Source organism: Gopherus flavomarginatus, chromosome 6 (genome assembly GCF_025201925.1).
Source record: "Gopherus flavomarginatus isolate rGopFla2 chromosome 6, rGopFla2.mat.asm, whole genome shotgun sequence".
Lineage (NCBI taxonomy): Eukaryota > Metazoa > Chordata > Testudines > Testudinidae > Gopherus > Gopherus flavomarginatus.
In genome coordinates this window covers 58047391-58068639 of record NC_066622.1, presented here as the reverse complement: position 1 = coordinate 58068639, position 21249 = coordinate 58047391, and positions in this window count along the sequence as shown.

Sequence of the window (21249 nt, the reverse complement as noted above, 5' to 3'; positions counted from 1 at the left end):
TAAACTATGAGGAAAAGACCCACCCACAAATAAGCTGGGCAGTGTCCTTCTCCCTAAGGTTCGTAAGTCCAGCAACCAAATGTCATTTAACATGAGCCATCTCCTCTCTTCACCCCACTCACAGCTCTTGTCCTTAGTCAGTGCAAGCCCAGAGGTGCCTCTGTAGAGTTCATCTGCCATCCTGGGTGGAAAAGGGGGAAAATAAGAAGGCACCGTACTCACTATGTTGTCTAGGGACTCACTCACCCCTCCACAGCCACCCTGTCCTAAAGTTGGTCTAACACATAAATTTTAGCATGAGGACTCAGGCCCCAGCCCACTTGGCTTTGGAACCAATGTCCCCTGCCTAGCAAGTGCTATTGAATTGAGGGTGAGTCCCTCCATCTGGGTCTGCCAAGCACAGTTCTGCTGCCCTCGATTCACACAACAAGGACAACAACCCTTTATTTCTCCTGTCCCAATAACAAGGAGACTGGGAATCCAACACCAGCCAAAAGTGATCATTTTGGCAAGCAACCCAACATATTCTCAACATACTGTAAAATCCACATGAAGACTCATACACGAAACCTTGCAAGAAAATCTTCCTGAGGGGGTCTGAAGCACCTGCTGCTGGGGAGAAGGAAGGAGCTGTGGGTTGAGATTGAGGGGCACTGGGAATAGGAGGGGGCTGTGGGTTGGGACAGAGGAGAAGGGTGAAGAGGAGCAGGCTCTGGTTGGGAGTTAGGAGCAGTGAGCATAGGAGGGACTGAGGGTTGGGACTGAGGGGCACTGGGCAAAGAGGGGACATGGCTTTAGGCTGAAGAGTATCCTCATTTGGGGATCCAGCAGAACAGGGGAAGGCAGCAGGTGATTCTAATTCCATAGGGATATTTTGTGTGTGTGCGTGCAGGGGAGGAACATGCTATATGCCCAGAGGCCTTTATTCCTCCAGCCTGCAAGGACAGAGGGGCTGTCAGGAAGTTGCCCCTTCAATCCCCCACACACAAAGGCCCTTCTTAGAAAAGGCAAAATCCTGAAGAGAAAAAACATCAGAGAAGACTCCAGAAAGACAGATTTTTAAGATATAATGAGCAGTTTATTACCTGACCAGTGACTTGAACCCTCAGATTAAAAGTCTGATACTTTACCAACTGAGCTAGTCAGACTCACAAACAAATACAGCAAGTTGGTGCAGAGGAGAAACTAGTCAAGGAAACGAAAGCAGGAAACTAAAGGGGAAACCTGCTGCTCTCTCTGGCCTGGTCAACACTACGAGTTTATGTCACATTAACCCTGCAACCGTCCACACAAAGAAGCCCTTTATATTGATATAAAGGGCTCTTAATACCGGTATCTGTACTCCTCCTTGATGACGAGTAGTGCTGAAATCAGTATTGCCATGTCAGATTAGGGTTAGTGTGGCTGCAATTTGACGGTATTGGTCTCTGGGTGCTATCCCACAGTGCACCATTGTGACTGCTCTGGACAACAATCTGAACTCGGATGCACTGGCCAGGTAGACAAGAAAAGCCCCGTGAACTTTTGAATTTCATTTCCTGTTTGCCCAGCGTGGAGCTCTGATCAGCACAGGTTACTATGCAGTCCCAGAATCAAAAAAGAGCTCCAGCATGGACTGTTCGGGAGATACTGAAGCTGATCTCTGTATGGGGAGATGAATCTGTTTTATCAGAACTCCGTTCCAAAAGACGAAATACCAAAACATTTGAAAAAATCTCCAAGGCTATGAAGGACAGAGGCCACAATAGGGACTCAACACAGTGCTGAAACTTAAGGAACTGAGACAAGCGTACCAGAAAGTCAAAGAATGAAATGGACGCTCATGGAGGGAGGGGTGACTGAGGATTGTAGCTATCCCACAGTTCCCGCACTCCTCAAAAACCATTTGAATTCTTGGCTGAGTTCCCAAAGCCTGAAGGGTCAAAAACATTGTCGCGGGTTGTTCAAAGTATATGTCGTTCCCCCGCCTCCTGCCTCCATGAAAGCAAAGGGAAAAAAATCCTCTCTCACCTTTTTTCAGTGTCACTGTATGTCTACTGGATGCTGCTGGCAGATGTGGTGCTGGAGCACTACACAGCAGCATCCCCTTCCCTTCCCTTGCGGACGGCAGACGGTACAGTAGGACAGGTATCCATCATCGTCTTCCCGTGAGTGCTCCTGACTGGCCTCGGTGAGGTCGGCCGGGGGTGCCTGGACAAAGATGGGAATGACTCCCAGGTTCATTCATAGCAGCTGGAGGCTGCGCTCCCCTCCCCCCTTTGATCCCTGCTTGCAGAAGCAATAAAGTCAGTGTTGTTTCAAATTCCTGCATTCTTTATTACTTCATCACACAAATGGGAGGATAACTGCCATGGTAGCCCAGGAGGGGTAGGGGAGGCGGGAAGCAATGGGTAGGGTTGTTGCAGGGGCACACACTAGAATGGCATGCAGTGCATCATTTCTGCGGGATCTCTAGGGCTCTGACCCGGAGCGCCTGTTTGCCCCTCTGGTTCTTTAGTAGGCTTGCCTGATAATCTAGGCAGAACTGACTCTCCATTAGACAAAACTTAAAGAAGAGAATGACCTGGGGAGTCATTCCTATTTTTGTCCATAAGCCCATGGCCGACCCCATCGAGGCCAGCCAGGAGCACCCATGACAGCAGCAGATGGTGCAGTATATCTGGTAACTGTCATTGTCAACTTGCAAAGCAGCAGACGGTACAGTAGGGCTGGTAACCATCTTTGCTAACTTGCAAAAAGCAAGGGGATGCTGCTGTGTAGCACTGCAGTACCACGTCTGTCAGCACTATAAAGAAGACATACGGTGACAGTGAAAAAAGGCTGAACGGGCTCCATGGTTGCTGTGCTACGGCGTCTGCCCGGGCAATCCAGGGAAAAGGGCGCAAAATGATTGTCTGCTGTTGTTTTCATGGAGGGAGGATTGAGTGATGACATTTACCCAGACTCACTCATGACACTATTTTTGCTCCATCAGGCATTGAGATCTCAAGCCAGAATTCCAATGGGCAGGGGAGACTGCGGGAACTATGGGACAGTTACCCACAGTGCAACGCTCCGGAAATTGTATAAAGTCGAGGACACAGGCCCATACTAAGCCCATTAATTCAGGCGGTGTGCGTCCATGTACCAAGGCTAGCATCAATTTCCCTGGCCAGGCCCTTTGGAGGTTTGAGCTACTCCCTGTGGTCACCCCACTCAAGGAGCGTTCGTTCTAGGCAGTAAGCTGGCTAGACAGTAAAACTTCAGATGCTGCTCCCAATGCTACACTCAGTTTTTCCGAAAACTAGTATCTGTAAAATTAGTCTACTTTCTGGCCAGAAGAGACCATTACAGCATCTAATCTGACCCCCTGCATATCACAGGCCTCCTGCATGACACAATAGCTACTTCTGGGGGAAAGGCATCTAGTTTTCATTGAATGACTTCAGGGGATGGAGATTCCACCACTTTCCTTGGTAGCTTGTTCCTGTGGTGAATCATCCTCGCTGTTGACTATTTGGGGCTTAGTTGTAATATGAATTTGTCTCTTTTCACCTTCCAATCATTGGGTCTTGTTATGTCTTTCTCTGCTCCATTCAATAGCCCTTTAATACCCAATCTTTTCTCTCCATTAAGGCACTTCAACACTTCAGTGAAGTCACCTTTCAATCTTCTTTTGATAAGCTAAACAGATGGAGCTCTTTCAATAGCTCACTAGAAGGCATTTTTCTCCAGCCCTCAGAACATTTTGGTGGCTTTTTGCTGCCCCAGCTCCAATTTCACAGTATCTTTTTCAAATGAGGACACCAAAACTGGAGACAGTATTCCAATATCAGTCTCACTGATGCCGTGTCACCTCCTGTGATGTTATTGACATAATCTGTAACTTTATAGATCACCATTGTGACCACTGTTCTATATTTAGCAGCCAATATGATAGAAAGGTTGTTGTGAAAGGGGTCTATGGAGAGGTTCTGATTGGCTGATTATAATTATGCTATCTCTAGATGTGTATCATTTTTGTAGTTGACTTTATGAATATTGGCTCTATGCTGTCTGTATTCAAACTTGTGCTATGCTTCCGAGGAACACCCCAGCCAGACAAGTTGGTGTCAGTTCTGCCTAGCCTGCTTGATGGCCCATTAAGGACCATCAGCTCTACAATCAACCCATTGAGAGAAGGTAGATATGCCTTGTGGCTCAGCAAGGTATGCAGGGACCTGCCTATGGACAAAATTCAAAGATTTTTCTATGCTACGTGCTGGATAGAGTGTCCTTGGGACAAAGAAAACAAAGATCACATGGCAAGAGACTGTAAAAGGCTGATGCCTCGTCTCCATCTTGTCTTCAGTCCTACTTCATACCTCTGAAGGGACTTTGCTACAAACGGTAGCTCTGTACAAGGGACTGAATGATCCATCCCAGCTGTGGATGGACTCCAGAGACTTGATTTGAACCTGCAGTTTATTCCATCACTGCTACAAGCCTGAACCAAGAACTTTGCCATTACTGTATGTGAAGGGTTAAAATTCATGTGCATATTATATAACAACCTGGTCTATGGATTGTGCCAGCTCTTTTCCAGACCCAAAGTCCAGAGTATCATCAAGGGACCAGAAGCCTAGCAAATAGTGACCAGCTAAAAGAAAGCTGGGTAAACAGAAAGCCTTGCTTGCTAAGATAGGCTTGGTCAGCAAATTGCCAGGTGTTGGAGCTAAGAACTAAAGAATTGTATCTTATTCAGAGTTGCAGATTGAACAAAGAATCCCTGTTCCTATTGTGTAAGTCTCTTCTGTAGGGAGATGTTCTTCCCAGAGATCCAACCTTGAGTTTATGAAAAGTTGGCAGATGTCAATATAAGATATGGCATCCTTCCACCTCCCTTCCCAGGGACCAATGCCTTGCCCTAAGACACACAGAAAACAATCTTTATTGCCATATACTTTCACTGTTTCTTTGCTTTAAACCCTAGGAATGTACCTGGAGGACAATCAAAGGAGTTGCTTCTTTCCTATGGACCTCAAATCAGAATTCAGCATAGATATTTTATACTAATAACATTTTATCAAAGTATTCATGAAATGTTAACTTGCTAACTTGAGACCATGGGTGGAGACATTATGTAACCTGTTAACCTTTGGCTACTGTGCTTATCATGTCTTGCTGCAAAACCTATCCCAGAGTTTGGAACTCCCTACCCCGTCTCTTTCCCCCACCCATGGAAAATCTATATATTCTATTGTAATCAATTAACAGTGTCTCTGAGCCTAATAAGCAAGGTGACACTCTGCCAGTTCTCTGTGTAATAAACTCCTATTCTTGCCCTCTACATGGTGGAGATTTATGTCCTTCACAGACACCTGCTGAACAAAGAGGAGATTCAGCATCCAGCTTGGCTGAATGTGTCTTCTTTCCCCACAGCTTGGTGATCTTCTGAGGAAATGGAGAAGACTGCCTTTGCCTAGCTGCACATTGCTTGCAAAAGAAACAAGTCTTTTTGGTGGCAAGTGTTGAAAGGAGCCATTAGACAAATGTGGAGACAGGAAAAATGTCCCCCAACTCAACTGGCATCTGTGGATGCTGAAGTCACAACACAAAGTGCTAAACAGTATATGAGCACAGGCTGGTGTCAGAAGAGTCTCTACCAAAGCCTTTTCCACCAGCAGGGGCCTCTCTGTGCGCAGAACTCCTGGTAGTGTGATGGCTGCAGGCAGTGGAGAACTCTATTTTGGCATCTCTTTGTCAGTGAACATCTACAGAGGCTGTTTAAAGGTCTTTAGATAGTGATCTTTGGGAAGAGCTGGCTGAAGTGTCTTCCTAGTAACCAGAAGATCCTGGCTTGGCCTGCCAGCTCTTCCGTGCAAGTCTTGAGGGAAATGGGGAATGTCTGTAGTTTGGAATTTGCAGGTGTTGTCCTGGACCATCAAAGGGAACAGTTGCAAGTATTTTCCTAAGGCAGGCACCGTGGTTTGGGTGGCTAAAGCACCTGTTTAGTAAACAGGAGATCCTGGGTTCAACTCCCAGTAGCACCTTGTTCTACGGGTTTTGTCTCCTCTGCTCACATTTTCCTGTGTCTTTCTAGGAAACAGAAGAGACCTCCCTTGGTATCCAAGTCATTGCTTGCTAAGGAAAAGGCTTCTTTGGAGAGAAACATTGGAAAGAATCAAATCACAAGCCTGGAGTTGATGAAAAGGCTGCTGTGACTGGCATTGGCATGGTGGTTGCTTTGACTGCAATTGCTGCAACACAAAAGCCTGCACCACACGTCCTTGTGATTCGCTGGGGATGTCCACACACAGATGTCATGTCATCTTCCTTTTGATTGTCACTGATGAAAAATGGAGCAGCTGGGAGAAAAGTCCCAGAGGCACTTGCCAGCTAAAGTAGAGGTTAGAGATGCAGCACCCAGTGGTGCGTTGCCAAATCTGTCCACTCCTCCCACTTTTTGGTCAATCTTTTGAAGAAGCAGAGAAGACTGCCTCTGACTTGCAGTGCAAATGCTTCCAAAAGAAACCGGTCATTTTTTCTGACAAGTGTTGGAAGAGGCACCTAAGAAATGTGGAGACAAGGAAAAGGTCATCGTAACTCAACTTGCATCCATGACTCTTGAGGCCACAACGCAGAGCACTGAGCACTGTACGACCACAGCTGGGGACAGAAGGGCCTTTTTCAAAGGCATTTTCCACTAGCAGGGTCTTCTCTGTTCACAGAATTTCTGATAGTTTGATGTCTGCTGGCACTGGAGATCACTATTTTGGCATCTCTGTCTGTCTCAGTGAGCACCCGATGTGGTTGTTGAAAGTCTGTGATGGGATCTATGGGATGCAACTGAACAGTGGGATCCCTGAGCCCTTTGTCCCACCACCTGGGCTCCCTCTCACACATGTGATGCTGAGACAAGCTGTGAATCTCTGGCAGATATTGCACTTACACAGACATCCGTAGGTAGGGACACAGCCAACTGAATTACATGAATGCTTCTGCAGCCACTCATAACACTAATGATAGAAAGTCGCCCCCCCTACAGCTCTGCAGCCTTGCACCCCTGGATCATACCATCTTGCCTTAATCAGAAGCCTGATCAGTGTGAGTTTATTACACAGGGTCCACCCCTCCCTCACCGTGAATAGTACATGAACCAGCCTTGTAATGGAGCTGAGATTTCCCAAGAACTTCAAGCAAAATACACCAGTTTAAGTAGAGCATAAAACAGATTTATTAACTACAGAAAGATGGAGTTTTAAGGATTATAAGTGGTAGGAATAAAAGATCAAAGTAAATTACCATGGAAATTAAAGATAAATTCACAATCTAAACTTTACACCTTATTACACTAGGGCGTAGTTCAGTTATGCACACAGGAAGGCTTAATGCTCGAGCTGCTGCACATGCTGGGCAGGCTTAAGGTCGGGCTCCCCATGGCAGGAGAGAAGAAGACTCGGCCCCTGGAGGAGCAGGCTGGGGCTTCCTGGATCCCATTTGCTCACAGCCAGAGCCCTGCCCCCACTCCCAAGTCATCCATGGCGCCCCCAGGTCGGCCAGAATGGAGCAGCAGTTTTCACTGCACTACGTCCACTTATGGCTTACAGGCAACTCCCAGACTCACCACAGTCCACCATCTCGGCCAGAAAGGAGCCCACTCAGCCTCACCATTGCTGCTTTTCCTTCCCCCCAGAACCCTGCTTCTCCTGGGCTGCAAGGAGCCATCCCTGGGATGCCAACAGGCAGCCACAGGGGTCTGTCTCCCAGCAGCCAACCGCACCTCCATGGGTTCAGCCCTCAGAAGGGCAGGTGGGGGTTTCCTGGATCCCAGTTGCTCACAGCCAGCCCAGCCTCCACCTCTAAAACCATCAGTCATGCCCCCAGGTTGGCCATAAAGGAGCCGCCATTCTCCACTTGGACTCAGCTTTGCTTCTTTTCCTTTCACCCAGAACCTCCCTTCTTCTCCTGGGCTGCAAGTAGCCACTCCTGGGAAGCCAAGAGGCAGGCACAGGATTCTACCTCCCAGCACCCAACCACACCTCCCCAGGCTTTGCAGAATGAAGGGTGGTGCTCTACTAACCGCACTTAGCCGCACAGCTTCTTCCCTGCCTTCCTCAGCTCAACTTTCCTCTATTGCCCCATTCCTGCCTCACTTCCTCCTTTGGCCAGTCACGCAAAGGAGCCCAGCAGGAAGTGAGAGCCTCTATAGGCCAACCTCCAACAGCAGAGGTGGCCAAGCCACAAGCCTCCAAATGGTGACTGGCCTAACTACTCTAGGTTCTCCAGCCTGACACCAAGGTGCTTTCTCCACTGCTGTCAGCATCCTCCGTCATGCAGAGGTTGGAGTTATCCCAGGGACAGGCCAATAGGAGGAGTGCCCTTTCTGAATAACAAGGGGATCTGGGAAAAGGAAGCCAGCCTGTTTCTGAACCAGAGACCTTTTGCGTGTTAGGCAAATGTGATAACCACTACACTACAGAAACTCCACCTACTGGGTTGTTGCTCACTCTGGCACAGACAGATGGACAAATCTAGAGAATGTGGTGGTAGCCCCTCGATAGGTCACCTGGCAGGGCAGAGGACTGGAGCCAGCACTCAGGAAGTCATCCTTACCTCGCCCGTGTGACTCCAGCTTGATGGAGAGCTTCTTTTTCTTCTCCTTGCTTACAAAGAGCAAGAGAAGAATGAAAGGTCAAGTGGGCCAACTCGGTGCAGAAGCCCATGCTGTCTTTTCCTGCTGCATAGCCTGAAATGAGGGACTCGTGGCAGTTAAAGGAACTGCTGCACTCTCAGAAAACATCCCACCCGTGCATAAAGGAGGATAGAAGAGCCTGTTAGTCTAGCACGCTCCCAACTGAACTGTTTCAGCAGCTGCTAGGTTTCTTTTTGGCCTGTTACTTTTCTGTCTGGGATGTTGTTGTCAGCTGTGGCACAGAAAAAGGACGTCATTGCGAGCTGCCCATGAAGATAAGATTAACTTTTGCCTTCCTTGCTCGGCTTTACTTGCTTCCTCACCCTATTCCTGCCTTAGTTCCTGTGTTACCTGAAGGCAACGGGGGCCCAGCAGTACGAAGAGGAAGTTAGACAGCTAGACCCTGGTGGCAAAAGTTCTACCACCGCTTGCCACCGCACTCTCTTCTCCCAGCTTCACATATTGACCGCCAGGGACTTGGTGCCCAGCAGCTCAACGGAAGGCAGTGGGCAGAGCCACCCTCGCCTTGAAGCCCTGGCTCATTAAACCGTATCTTCAGTCGCTGATGGCCAATGAGAGACCAACAGCGCTTGCTATTTTAGCACTTGAAAATGCCATTGGTGAGTCACTGGATCTCTTTAATGCTGTTACATAACAAATGAAAATAGAATCTCAGTGTGACATTCTGTACCTTTGGGGGAGTGTGCTGTAACCCCCATACTCCTCATTTTCATATAATCATGATCTTATATACAGAGCATGCCTTGTAAGGTATCAGGGGAAAGGATATGATCTGCTGAAAGTCATTTCTCTACCCATAGATGTTTACCATTCATGCATATGAAGTTATGAGAATTATGCAGTGTGGTTATCACTATGCTGTAAGGTGAGGGAGTCAGCCAAATATTAGCTCCCCAGTGACAACAGCAAGGAAAGTAACCAACACCCGGACAGGGTGTCAAACAACCCATCAACAGCCATTGTTCAGCAAGGGAGCTATAGTGCAATCACTTACCTGCAAGAGGACACCCCAGGGGAATTGCTCAGACTTGCTTGGAGAGACGCAGTGATGCTCACCTGACTCTGAAGGGGGAGCAAAGCCAAGAGGGTAGAAAGGACATGATAAAATCAGAGACATTTGCCATGCTTTGTCTCTCTCGTCCACCTACATCTACAGACACCCCCACACCAAGCAACTGAAGCGCTGACGAAAGGGGAGAGCCTGGCTGAAAAGCTGGCCTGTGGTGAGAAGCATCTAAGTTTGTAAGGGCATTGAAAGGGTTAAGATCAGCTTAGAGTGCATTTTGCTTTTATTTCACAAAAACAACGAGGAGTCCAGTGACACCTTAAGAACTAACAGATTTATTTGGACACAAGCATTCGTGGGTAAAAAGCCCTCTTCTTCAGATGCATGGAGTGAAAATTGCAGATAGAGGCATAAATATATATTGAAACATGATGTAAAGGGAGTTACCATACAAGGGGAGAACCAGTGTTGAAGGCTAATTCAGTCAGGGTGGATGTGGCTCTCTCCAAGTAATTGACAGGGAGGTGTCAATATCAAGAGAGGGAAAATTGCTTTTGTAGTGAGCCAGTCACCCCCAGTCCCTCTTCAAGCTCCAATTAAAGGTGTTAAGTTTGCAGATCAGTTGTAACTCTGCGATTTCTCTTTGAAGTCTGTTTTTGAAGTTTTTTGAATGGCTTCTTTTAAATGGCTACTTTGAATGGCTACGTTTAATTGTGTTATTGAATATGAACATGTAAATGTGTTATAGAAGTCGCGTGTGGTCTAGTGGTTAGGATTCTTGGCTTTTACCCAGACAACCTCGGTTCAATTCCCCCCACAAGAACAATGCACAGCTTCTCCTTGGAGGGGAGACAGGAAACAAAAAGAATGGGAAGGGATCCTGCCAGCAGCAGAGCTGAATAAAATTGGGAGCAGTACTTGATTTGACATGGTGCCATAGTGCTAGGCCCAAGCTTTGAAGGGACCTGTAACAGTAACTTCCTCCCCTCTGCAGAAAAGGAGCCTCAGAGCAGCCTGGATTCAGTAGGGGAGCTGATGGCCCGGGGAGCTGTAATTCCTTGACCAGCTGCCTGCCTTGGAGCAGAGAAGGAACATTTCCCAGCATTCCCTTGGCTGCTATCAACAGGAAAGGGGGGGGGGAAGCTGTGAGACTCCATACGCTGCAACTTGCTGTGGTTGGGGGGCTGGCTGCTAGAAGGGGGTGCCACCTGTGAATAGGGAAGAGGTGTGACCAAGGAGTAGAAGGCTTTGGCCCAGGTAGCACCCTCAGAAGACTTCCCCAGACAGGCTTAGGGATGCTGGTGTGACCTCGCCTGGCAGCCCCCAAAGATGGACCTGGGTGGGCTAACTGGACAGGGCCCCTCTCTATCTGAAGCTGGGCAAGGGAGGTATGTGGATCCCACCAGAACGTAAAATGGTAAGTAAGGAAGGGGAGGCTCTACTGGACCTGGACAGCTTCAGATACAGGACAGGAGGATTGCCATTTCTGAGCCATGAAAATAGAAATTGACTTTTCCTTTCCAGATGTATCTAATATTCATAAAGGGAATCTAGCCCCTGCCTTCCAGATCTGAACACCACAAAATCAGGAGTGCTCAAGCTCAATTTGGGCAGCTGTTACTTCATTTCTCCCAAATCAAATATGCTGATCCACTGTCATTTACTGTAGAAAAAGTAGGAGAAAATTGAACAACAAACGTTGGGGTCTTCACAGTGCTAACGAGGGCTGGAATTGCTATTTTCAACAGCCATTACACTTTTTTTTTTAGTTTTGTTTGTTTAAAAGGAAGACAGTGATATTGCACTGGCAAATTCCCCATAGAAACAAAGAATGGAACAAAAGAATAATAAAGGCACCTCAACTTTCCTCATTTATGTAGGACAGTCTTATTAGATGGATCCAGACATCTTCCAATCACAGAAGCTGATAATTGTTCCACTTTACTGCAGTTCTGCAACCATGCAGGAACCTAGAGGAGGAAAGTGCCTAACTCCAGAGTCTGCAGCTGCCTAGGGCCAGTGCTGAGGATTTAGAGTCCCTAGTGCTGCCCTTGCAAGGTTCAAGCATGCTCAGCCTTGGCATTGCCTCCGCTCCTGCGGCTAGTAGCTGCAGCTGTCTAAGGCTGGCCTCTGGCAGTTGCCCCATGGCTGTAGCTAGAGAAACTACAAGTGGCTCTATGACTCCTGGGGCCATTAAGCTAGAGCACCTAAAGACACTGGAGTTAACCTCAAGGAACAGAGGTCACCAGTAGGAAAGGAATGTCGGGGGAGCAGGGAAGGCGGAGAGCAGGTCAGGCTTGCAGAGGGAGCTTCCAGCTGGTTGGGAGCATGTCCAAAGTAGAAAGGAAACAAGTATGGGGAGAGGTGGTGGTGACCAGGTAGCAGACTAGCATGTAGATGGGAGCAGAGGGAGAGACGCTGGTGTCTTCAGATTCCCAAGGGCTAAGTCCTCACTTTGGGGAAATGGTGTTTGCAGGTGGCTTGCTCACATGGCAGGATGGGGGCTGAGGGAGGGATCTGTCAGAACTGATCAGGTGTCTGCTGGCTTTAGGACTTTGAGCTGAGACTAGGACCACATGCAGTGACTGGTGACATGTGGGGGTACTGGAGACATGGCTAGAGAAGGTCTGAATGAGGAAAGAGATAAATCTGTGGGGAGTTTCCTTGGTCACTATGAAAGTTCTGCTCACTGTGGACACTTGTCAACCCTCATGAGTGTACAGCTCAATAAGAAAACCCGCGGGCTGAGGGATCTGTGTATGGCAATGCATATAGTCATGGAGAGGTGTGTGATCAAAATGAAAAATGTCTCTGAGGTTCAGTACCGGCTATACGAAGGCACCAATGGCACTGCCCCACCAGGCCCACACTCAGAGCCCACAGTGACTACACTGGGGCCCACAAATATGTTTGGTGCCAGGGCCAACAAAAGGTTAATCCAGCCCTGACTGCCTGAGCACTATTTCAGCCTCACATTTTTGGGTGGAACTCCCACAGTGAGAGCTGCAGAGCACTCCCCCGCAACACACACGCACACACTCGTCCTGGTGTTGGGAGGGGAACAGGAGAAAGGACAAAAGAAGAGATGAAGAGAAAGGAGGGAGGGACAGGTGGATGGAGGAAACGGTGAAACACAAAGGACAAACCCTAATGTCCCCATGATTCTAAGGGACAAAATCCCAGGTGCGCAATAAAATTCTGCCTCCTTAAGCTCATGTTTTCCATGCCTAGAATTCAACTCTCACCAGATGGATCAGACTGAACAGGTTTCACACCTCCAGGAGGCTCTTACCTTCTAAACAGGGACGGCTGTTTTCTAGTAAAATCACTACAAGGGAAGGAGAAAACTGGAAAGAGGTTTCTCCTGGCGCTCACATCCGTGAACCCTTATACTCTCTCAGTCCTCAGACAGAGACCTGGAGAAGGAGACTTGCTGAAGCAAAGCCACAGGGGTCTCTGAGGTTTCCCTAGCCCCTGGCCCCTGACATGATGACAGGATCTCTCTGTGAGGTCACCACCTGCTCACCAATAGTCTTTGACCAATACTGTGAGGTCCTGCAAAAGGCCTTTGTGATGTCACTGCCACACCCCGCCCTTGCTGTGCTAATGTCCTGCCTCTGGCCAGGCACTTTGGAGCTTTGAGCTACTCCCCGTGGATCACCTCACTCAAGGAGCTTTTCTATAGAGCATCCTCAGATGTCTAAGCACACGAGTGCCATGGCAATGAACTGACACACATGGCACCAAGATGAGATCATTAGTAGACTAACCTATAGGAGAAGGACACCCCAGCATTAGTAGGGGAGAAATCCCTACTGAACATGCATTACACCTAGCAGCCCCTGCGTGGGGTCGGGCGGGGGCTGCGGAGGGGGGAGACCTGGGAAAGGGATGGCTGGAAAATGTCTGTGCAGCCGGGACATGGCCGGGGGGCGAGGGGAGAAGAGCAGGTGACCCCTGAGGAGCGGGGAGAAAAAGGGAGGGCTGAGATCCCCTCGGAATTACCACTGCCCCCTCCGTGGAGACCCCCCTCCTCTCCTGTCCTGCCCCCTTTCTCCCTAGAGAGCAACAAGCAACATCCAGGCTGACACCCCCTTCCCTCAAACCCCTGAGAAGTTCCCTGTTCCCCTCCCCCCATTGTGCCCCATTTTCTCTCCCTTTGCCAATGGCCAGTTCAGATCTCAGGTTTGGGGTGTTTCCCCCCATTTTCATCTGCAGTGATTTGTCCTTATGTAGGTGGGAAATGGTTCCCCCGAGTGATTTCTGAACTGGGAAGAGGCTGGGGGGGTCTGAGACAGGGACACCTCTGGGCTGGGCTGGGGGGGCCACTCTCTGCTGGCAACAGGGCGTGGGAAGGGCCAGGAAGGGGAGGGGGAGCAAGTGTCCCCCATAGAGAGGGTCCAGCCCCAGGCTGCTACCAGTAGCACATTCCTAGTCCTGGCCGGGGGAGGGGGGCTTTCTCCAGCTGAGACCTGTCCCCTAGGCAGCCCCAGGCTTTGACCGCACCAGCCCCGCCTGGAGCCCCCAGTGAGTGAGAGACCCCGGAGGGGGAGGGGGAGGGAGCACTGGGCCCTGACAGGAAAGTGACTCTCTCCCCTCAGATCTTGGTGTTTTCCTCTCATGTTATCAAATATGCAGTTTATGACACAATTTCTTTGCAAATCTCAAAGATTCAAGTAAAATAACTAAACATTTGCCCCACTTCTCTCTAGTTGTCTGTTTCTAATTGAATATGCCCTGAAATTTTCCTGTCTCTAATTATGAAATAATAAGACAATCTCAGATTTACACCTTTTCTCAGATTATTGAACACAAAATGTTTGCAAATGTTGCCCATTTCCTCTTTATTCATTTATCAAATATTCATGTGAAACACTCAGATTTTACCTCCTGTCAACAACTGATATAAAATCCCTCTGATTTTCCACTTTCCTCTCTATAATTTGCTAAATGGATCCAAAATCTCTGATTTCCACCCTTTGTCTTTCATTTCTGAACACTGATCTGAAAGCTCAGGTTTTCCCTCTGTGTCATTATCAAATGTCAATTAACAATCCTCTCAAGTTTTGTGCTGTTCCTTATGTTTCTAAATCCCAAAAACTTCTTCCTTCGGGGAACCTGTTGCCCTGAGTCGCTCTCCATTCTAGATGTTGCAGGGGATTAAATTTCCCAGTGATTGTCTTTCCCCTCTCCTTTGAGGATCATTTGTTCCCTCTTTTAGCTCTGTTAGATATTTGCCAAAGAAAGAGATCAGCCTGATATTTAATACACATCAAAGCCAGAGTCCTCCCCCTGTTTGGGGATCAGTGGCTTCGCAGCTGGTAGTGGGAGAGTTGGCTGGCCCCTTTTCTTTTCTCCAGCTGGCACAGGATGAGGGGGTCACTCTGAGTGCAGCATGTCTTGAGAAGTATCCCAAACCACAAGACAAATAGGTCTCTGTGAAGGGTTGCTTCCCACAGTGCTAAGATGTAGCCACCTCTGGCAGGATCCATGGTGGCTACTATTTGCTAGTGACAGGCCACGGAAATTTCTTACCTATTTTGCCCCTCCATGCCAGGCCTGCACAACATACGGCCCACGGGCAACGTGCGGCCCGTGAAGTCTCACTGTGCGTCCTGCTGCGGGAATCAAAGGGCTCTGGGCTGCCCGTAGCCGCGGGAATCCAAACCCCTTTAAAGTTCAGCCGCGGCCGGGATTCAAAAGGTTCTGAGCTGCCCGCAGCTGCAGGGAGCCCAGAGCTCTTTAAATCTCAGCCGCGGCCAGGATTTATAGGGCTCTGGGCAGGCGGGCGGGGAGCTCAGAGCTCTTTAAATCCCAGCCACCAGGGCCGGCTTTAGGCCAATTTAACCAATTCCCTTGAATCGGTCTCGCTCCTAAGAGGACCCCGCACCCAAGCCCCAGTACCAGCAAAAGCCAGTGCGCTGTACCAGGGTGGCCCAGTTTCCCCAGGGGGCAATTTAAAAGGCCTGGGGCTCCCAGCAGGGGCTGGAACCCCAGGCCCTTTAAATTGCCACTAGAGCCCTGCTGCTGGAGCCCTGGGGTATGGCTGCGGGGCTCTGGGGGCTATTGAAAAAGTCCAGGACTCCCATTGCTTCTACCTCCCCGGCCCTTTAAATAGCCACTGGAGCCCCGCCGCTTCCCCAGGGTTCCCGTGGCTATTTACAGAGCTGAGGCAGTAGAAGCAGGGGCGCCCTGGGCCCTTGAAATAGCCGCCAAGCCCCAGGCTGCTGCTGCTACCCTAGTGGGAGAGGGGGGAGGAGGAGGAGGAGGAGGAGGAGGAGAAGGAGGCACTCACCATAGAGGATGGGCTGTACCCCCTGTACCTGCACCCCCTGCCCTGCCTGCAGCCAGCCCGTCCCCAGCCAGCCCCTGCTGCACCCCTTGCCCGCAGCAGCCCCGCACCTCCTGCCCTGCTTGCACCAGTTCCTGCCTGCAGCCTGTCCGTCTCCAGCCAGCCCCACACCCCCTGCCTTGCCTTCAGCCCTGCACCAACCCGTCTCCAGCCGGCCCTGCACCCCCTTCCCTGTCTCCAGCCAGCCCCTGCCACATTTCCTGCCCTGCCCGCTCCATCCCTGCACCCCCCTGCCCTGTCTCCAGCCAACCCCGTACCCCCTGCCTTGACTTCAGCCCTGCACCAACCCGTCTCCAGCCAACTCCTGCCGCACCCCGCTGCCTGAAGCCAGCCAGTCCCGCACTCCTTTGTCTCCAGCCCTGCCAACCATGCCGCACTCTCCCTGTGGCCCCGCCTGAAGCCAGCCAGCCCACCCCACACCTCTTGTCTCCAGCCTGCCCCACACCCCTTGCCCAGCCTGCAGCCAGACCCTACCTCTCGCATCCTCCCCCTCCCCCACCTCCAGCCAGCCCCATGTTCACTGGTGCCCTGCAGTTCCGAGGGAAGTAACCCTGCACACCTGCTTCAATGAGATGGGCAGGGAGCAGCTGGGACCCACACATGTGCACCCTAGCACACCCTAAGGGAGTGGCAGAGCTCATTTCTAGTTCAGACCCATCTTTTTAAAAAAGAACTTTTAGGTAGGGTTAACATACATCTGTACTTTCCCGGACATGTCAGGCTTTTGGGTTCTTAAATCGCCATCTGGGAGGGAAAATACGGACGTATGGTAACCCTACTGGTACAGAAAATACATACTGTGGCAGAACTTTTTATAGGGAACCGGTTGTTAAGAACTGAAAGGCTTTTTTTTCCCCAATCATCCCTGCGGGGCCCCAGCCAAAAATGTTCAAAATGGGCCCCGCACTTCCTAAAGCCGGCCTGCCAGCCATGGCCGGGATTCAAAGGGCTCTGGGCTGCTCGCAGAGATTCCCGGCCGCAGCTGAAGTTTAAGGGTCTCAGGGCTCCCCACAGGCCACGGGCAGCCGAGAGCCCTTTGAATCCCGGCAGCAGCTGAGATTTAAAGGGCTCAGGGATCCCTGTGGCTGCAGGCAGCACAGAGCCCTTTGAATCCTGGCGGCAGCTCCAGGGGATGGAGTGAGGCTGGGATTTCAAGGGCTCAGGCTCCCCTCAGCAGCAGGAGCTCTGGGACCTTTAAATCCCTGCCCCAGCCCTGAAAAGCTCCGGGTTCCCCCAGACGTCAGAGCCCCAGGCCCTTTAATTTGACCCTGAGGGCTCCCAGCCACCTCTTTAGCTGGGAGTCCCTGGTTGATTTAACATCAGGTAACACCTTCCCACCACCAACCTTCCTTTTTGACCCACTGCTGTTTTGGTGGGGCGGCGCTGGGGAAGGAGGGTTTCTTTTCTGCAGGGCTGGGCGGGGTGTTTCCGCTAGGCTGGGAGGTCTTGAGTGAGGGGTGTTTCCGCAGGGCCGGGGGGTTTTCGGTCCTCAGCTGTTTTCTTTGGAGTATTGTGGCCCTCGCTGTTTTACTCAAAGTACTGTACAGGAACTTTTCAGGGGGATTAAGGCAAAATGCCACATTTATTAGTAATACAGGTATCAATTAATACTCTATGATATGCACATGAGATATATATCACAGTCATGCATTCACGCACACACACAGACATAAACACACTCCGTCTTGCTGTTGTTACCAACTAGTTGCTCCCCTTAACTGCACTGGCCAGGTGAGTTAGATGGGGGAGGGGTGGAGCCGGGCTTCTACCGATCCAAATCGATGGTCCGATGGTGACAAGACGAGATCCGGGGTCCTTCTGCAAGACACCTCGCATTTATAGCAGCTTCCCTCTTATGCAAATCTAGACCAGATTCAAAATCTGGGTCTGTGTCCGTTGGTCTTTGTGCTGCTTTTCTCTGGGTGTTGTCCCAATGCTGCTCAAAGAGGGTGTTTTCTAAAGAAGGTGCTTGCTTCTAATCCCTGAGGTCATCAATATGTCTTCTCTTCTTTATTGGGCCCACTTGACAAGTTGTATTGTCCTTTGCTCTGGCTCCCATTCCCTCTTCAACTGTTGTAGCTGTCTGGAAGTGGGTGTCTTCCAAGCCTCACTCATTCACACCTCATTCAGTCAATAGAGCAATTGATTACAGAGTGCGGGGGAAGATCTTATTCTACTTCTAGCAAAAAGGCACATGTTTTCTTTTACTTTAACTATACTATCCTTAGGGGCTATACCATTTGATACAAAGTTTTCTACCAATTTTCTATATAGGGATCTAATACAAAGTTGTATGAAAATAGAGATGGCACAATGTCAAGTCATATGAATTACAAAATAACATCATGCCGGATGCAATGTCATAAAGATAAAGATACTTAATACAAAATAACACAATGCAACGTTATAAAGATTTATAGAGATAGTTAATACAGAGATTTCTCTACATCACCACTTTACGAGTTGTGCAGGCCTGCTGACGGCATTCACGGGGCTTCTTGCTCGTGTGGATTCTCTGATGCTGAATAAGGTGAGCGCTGCGATGGAAGGTTTTCCCGCACTCACTGCATTCATAGGACCCTCTCTTTGTGTGGATTCGCTGATGCCGAATAAGGTGTGAGCTGCGACTGAAAGTTTTTCTGCACTCAGTGCATTCATAGGATCTCTTCCCTGTGTTGATTCTCTGATGCCAATAAGGTGCGAGCTGCGACTGAAAGTTTTCCCGCACTCATTGCATTCACAGGGCCTCTCCCTGTGTGGATTCTCTGATGTTGAGAAAGGCCTGATCTGTAAGTGAAGTTTTTCCCACACTCAGCACATGTATTTTTTTTGCTTTTCCCTGCAGATTTCCTGCTGTATTCTGGTTTCCTTAAGGCCCTTCTGAGTTCCCTGACAGGAAATAAATTTATCCATTTTCTCCCCTGGCTGGTTTCCCTGCTCTTTTTCTGGTCTGTGCTGAACCTCACACGTCATTGCATCACCTGCTGTGATAGAGACAGAAACCTCAAACAGGGATGGAAAGGGGAAGGCCAAACCAAAACAAGTGCTGGAGAGAGGACAAATAAAAATCAGGAACTCACTCTCCCCAACAGGAGAGAGGAGGGAATCAATTCAGCCTTCACATCCCATCCAACTTCACAGGGGGAAGGAGAAAAGCTACTGCCCGGTGTCTGCTAGCATCTATAGGAAGCCCGGAGCTATATTTACCCTGCGGATGCGACCCCTGCTATGGGACAATAATGAACTGAGAGAATTCCAAAGAGCTTTGTAGGGCATCCTAGATGTTTCCTTCAGGCACTTACAGATTCTGAGTTGGTTTAATGTTTCCTCATCTGTGCGGGAGATCTCAGGATCTCTCTTTCTCCTGAACCCTGGAGCTCTGGGACCCATGGCTCTTCCCCCTTGTTCCAGCTGGGGAGATCATATCACGTTGGAAAACCAGAAACTCCGCTCAGATGAAAGAAAACAAAGGAGTTCAGTTGATTTCATACAACTTGATCATCAAAAACATTCTGTTAATTTATCTTCAGTGCTTAGTGTGACCTAGTGTGCCTGGGGCAAGTCCTCACTGAAAATGCCAAGGTCAGAGCAGGCTGAAAAAGGGAGAGCAGATGCTCCCCATACTGGTGGTTAACACTGAAGTTAAACTCACTGACCGGTCACAAACTGTGCTTCTGATCCCACACACTGGTTAACGAGACTCTGAAAAAAGAAATCACATGGCCCCCTTTATTGCATGACAGTTTCTCTGACTCCTAATCAGCAACTAGGTCCCGTACAGTGAGAGGTTATTTAAAAACTCTGCTCACTGTGATACAGCATGGCCAGAGGGCAGCAGGAGAGTGATCCTAATTGGATCCAGGAAGTGGGTGGGTAGAAGGTTAGCCACATTACCCAGGTTTGGATCTCATCCAAAATACCATGCTGCCAGCCAATCCTTTAGCAGTTAAACTAAATGTTTAGAAGAAAGAACAAATGAAAGAAATGAAGTTAAATTCCATCCTTCCAGACAATTCTTAGCATCTAAACTAAAGGTTTAAAAGAAAGAAAGACAGAAAGAATTTAAAATGGAAAAGCAGTCAGATACATTCCAAAATGGGATATATCAGGTTCTTAGCAGTATTGGTGAGTTGCTGGCTTTGAAAGTCTGTCTGGAACGCATCCACAGCTTGGATGGGTCATTCAGTCCCTTTGTTCCAGGGTTCAGTTTGTAGAGAAAGTTGCTCCAGAGGTAGGAAGGGGGATTGAAGACAAGATGGGAGATGATGCAGCTGCGCTTTATATTCCTTTTGCCATGTGGCTTGTACTTCCCTGTGTCCCAAACAAAAGCTTCACAGCACATGGCATGGAAAAGCTTTGGAGGTTTCATTACACAGGAAAACCCCGGCATGTCTTGCTGACTCAATAGGTGTATCCCCTTGGTCCATAGTTCATTGTACAGCTGATGACCCTCAATGGGCCATCAAACATGCTAGGCAATGTTGATGCAATATGTCTGGGGGTGTCACCCAGAAAAACTGCACAAGTCTGGAAATACAGATATACCTTACATATCTGTAACTCACAATACAAAGGTGATAGAAACATAGAACAAAATATCATACTTGGCAAATCATAACATTTTCACTGACACTTTACATGGCATACCTAGCATGATTCATTGCAATTTTATCAGATTATAATTATTTTATTATTAATACCAAAGTGTCTCACAATTTCATGCAGTCTCACACTTGCTAAACTAGTGAATTCCCAGGACCAGTTCCCCAGGTCATTGAAAGATGCCAAACATTGTGCTTATGAGGGATTGAAATACCCAGATATCTGCTGGGAAGCACACACACGACACTGTGTCCCAATCTGTACCCCTGTGTTCACTCTTCTAGAAAATTATGATCAAATTTTGTTACCCAGTATGGCTTGTGAGGTATCATTAGAAAACGCATAACCTACTGAATATTATCCTCCTGTTAAAATGTGTAGTAACACTGTATGTAAAATTGTGAGATTTTACAGTATGATATTACTGAAAAAAGTTACAGTTCTGGGGAACACCCACAGACCAGTTCCTCAGAGACAGCAAGGCAAACAGCTGGTCAAACAGCCATTCTCCTGCAGGGGGGAAGGCTGTGAAGACATTAAGGGCTGGTCTACACTACGGGGGGAAATCGATCTTAGATACGCAAATTCAGCTACGTGAATAACGTAACTTGAAGT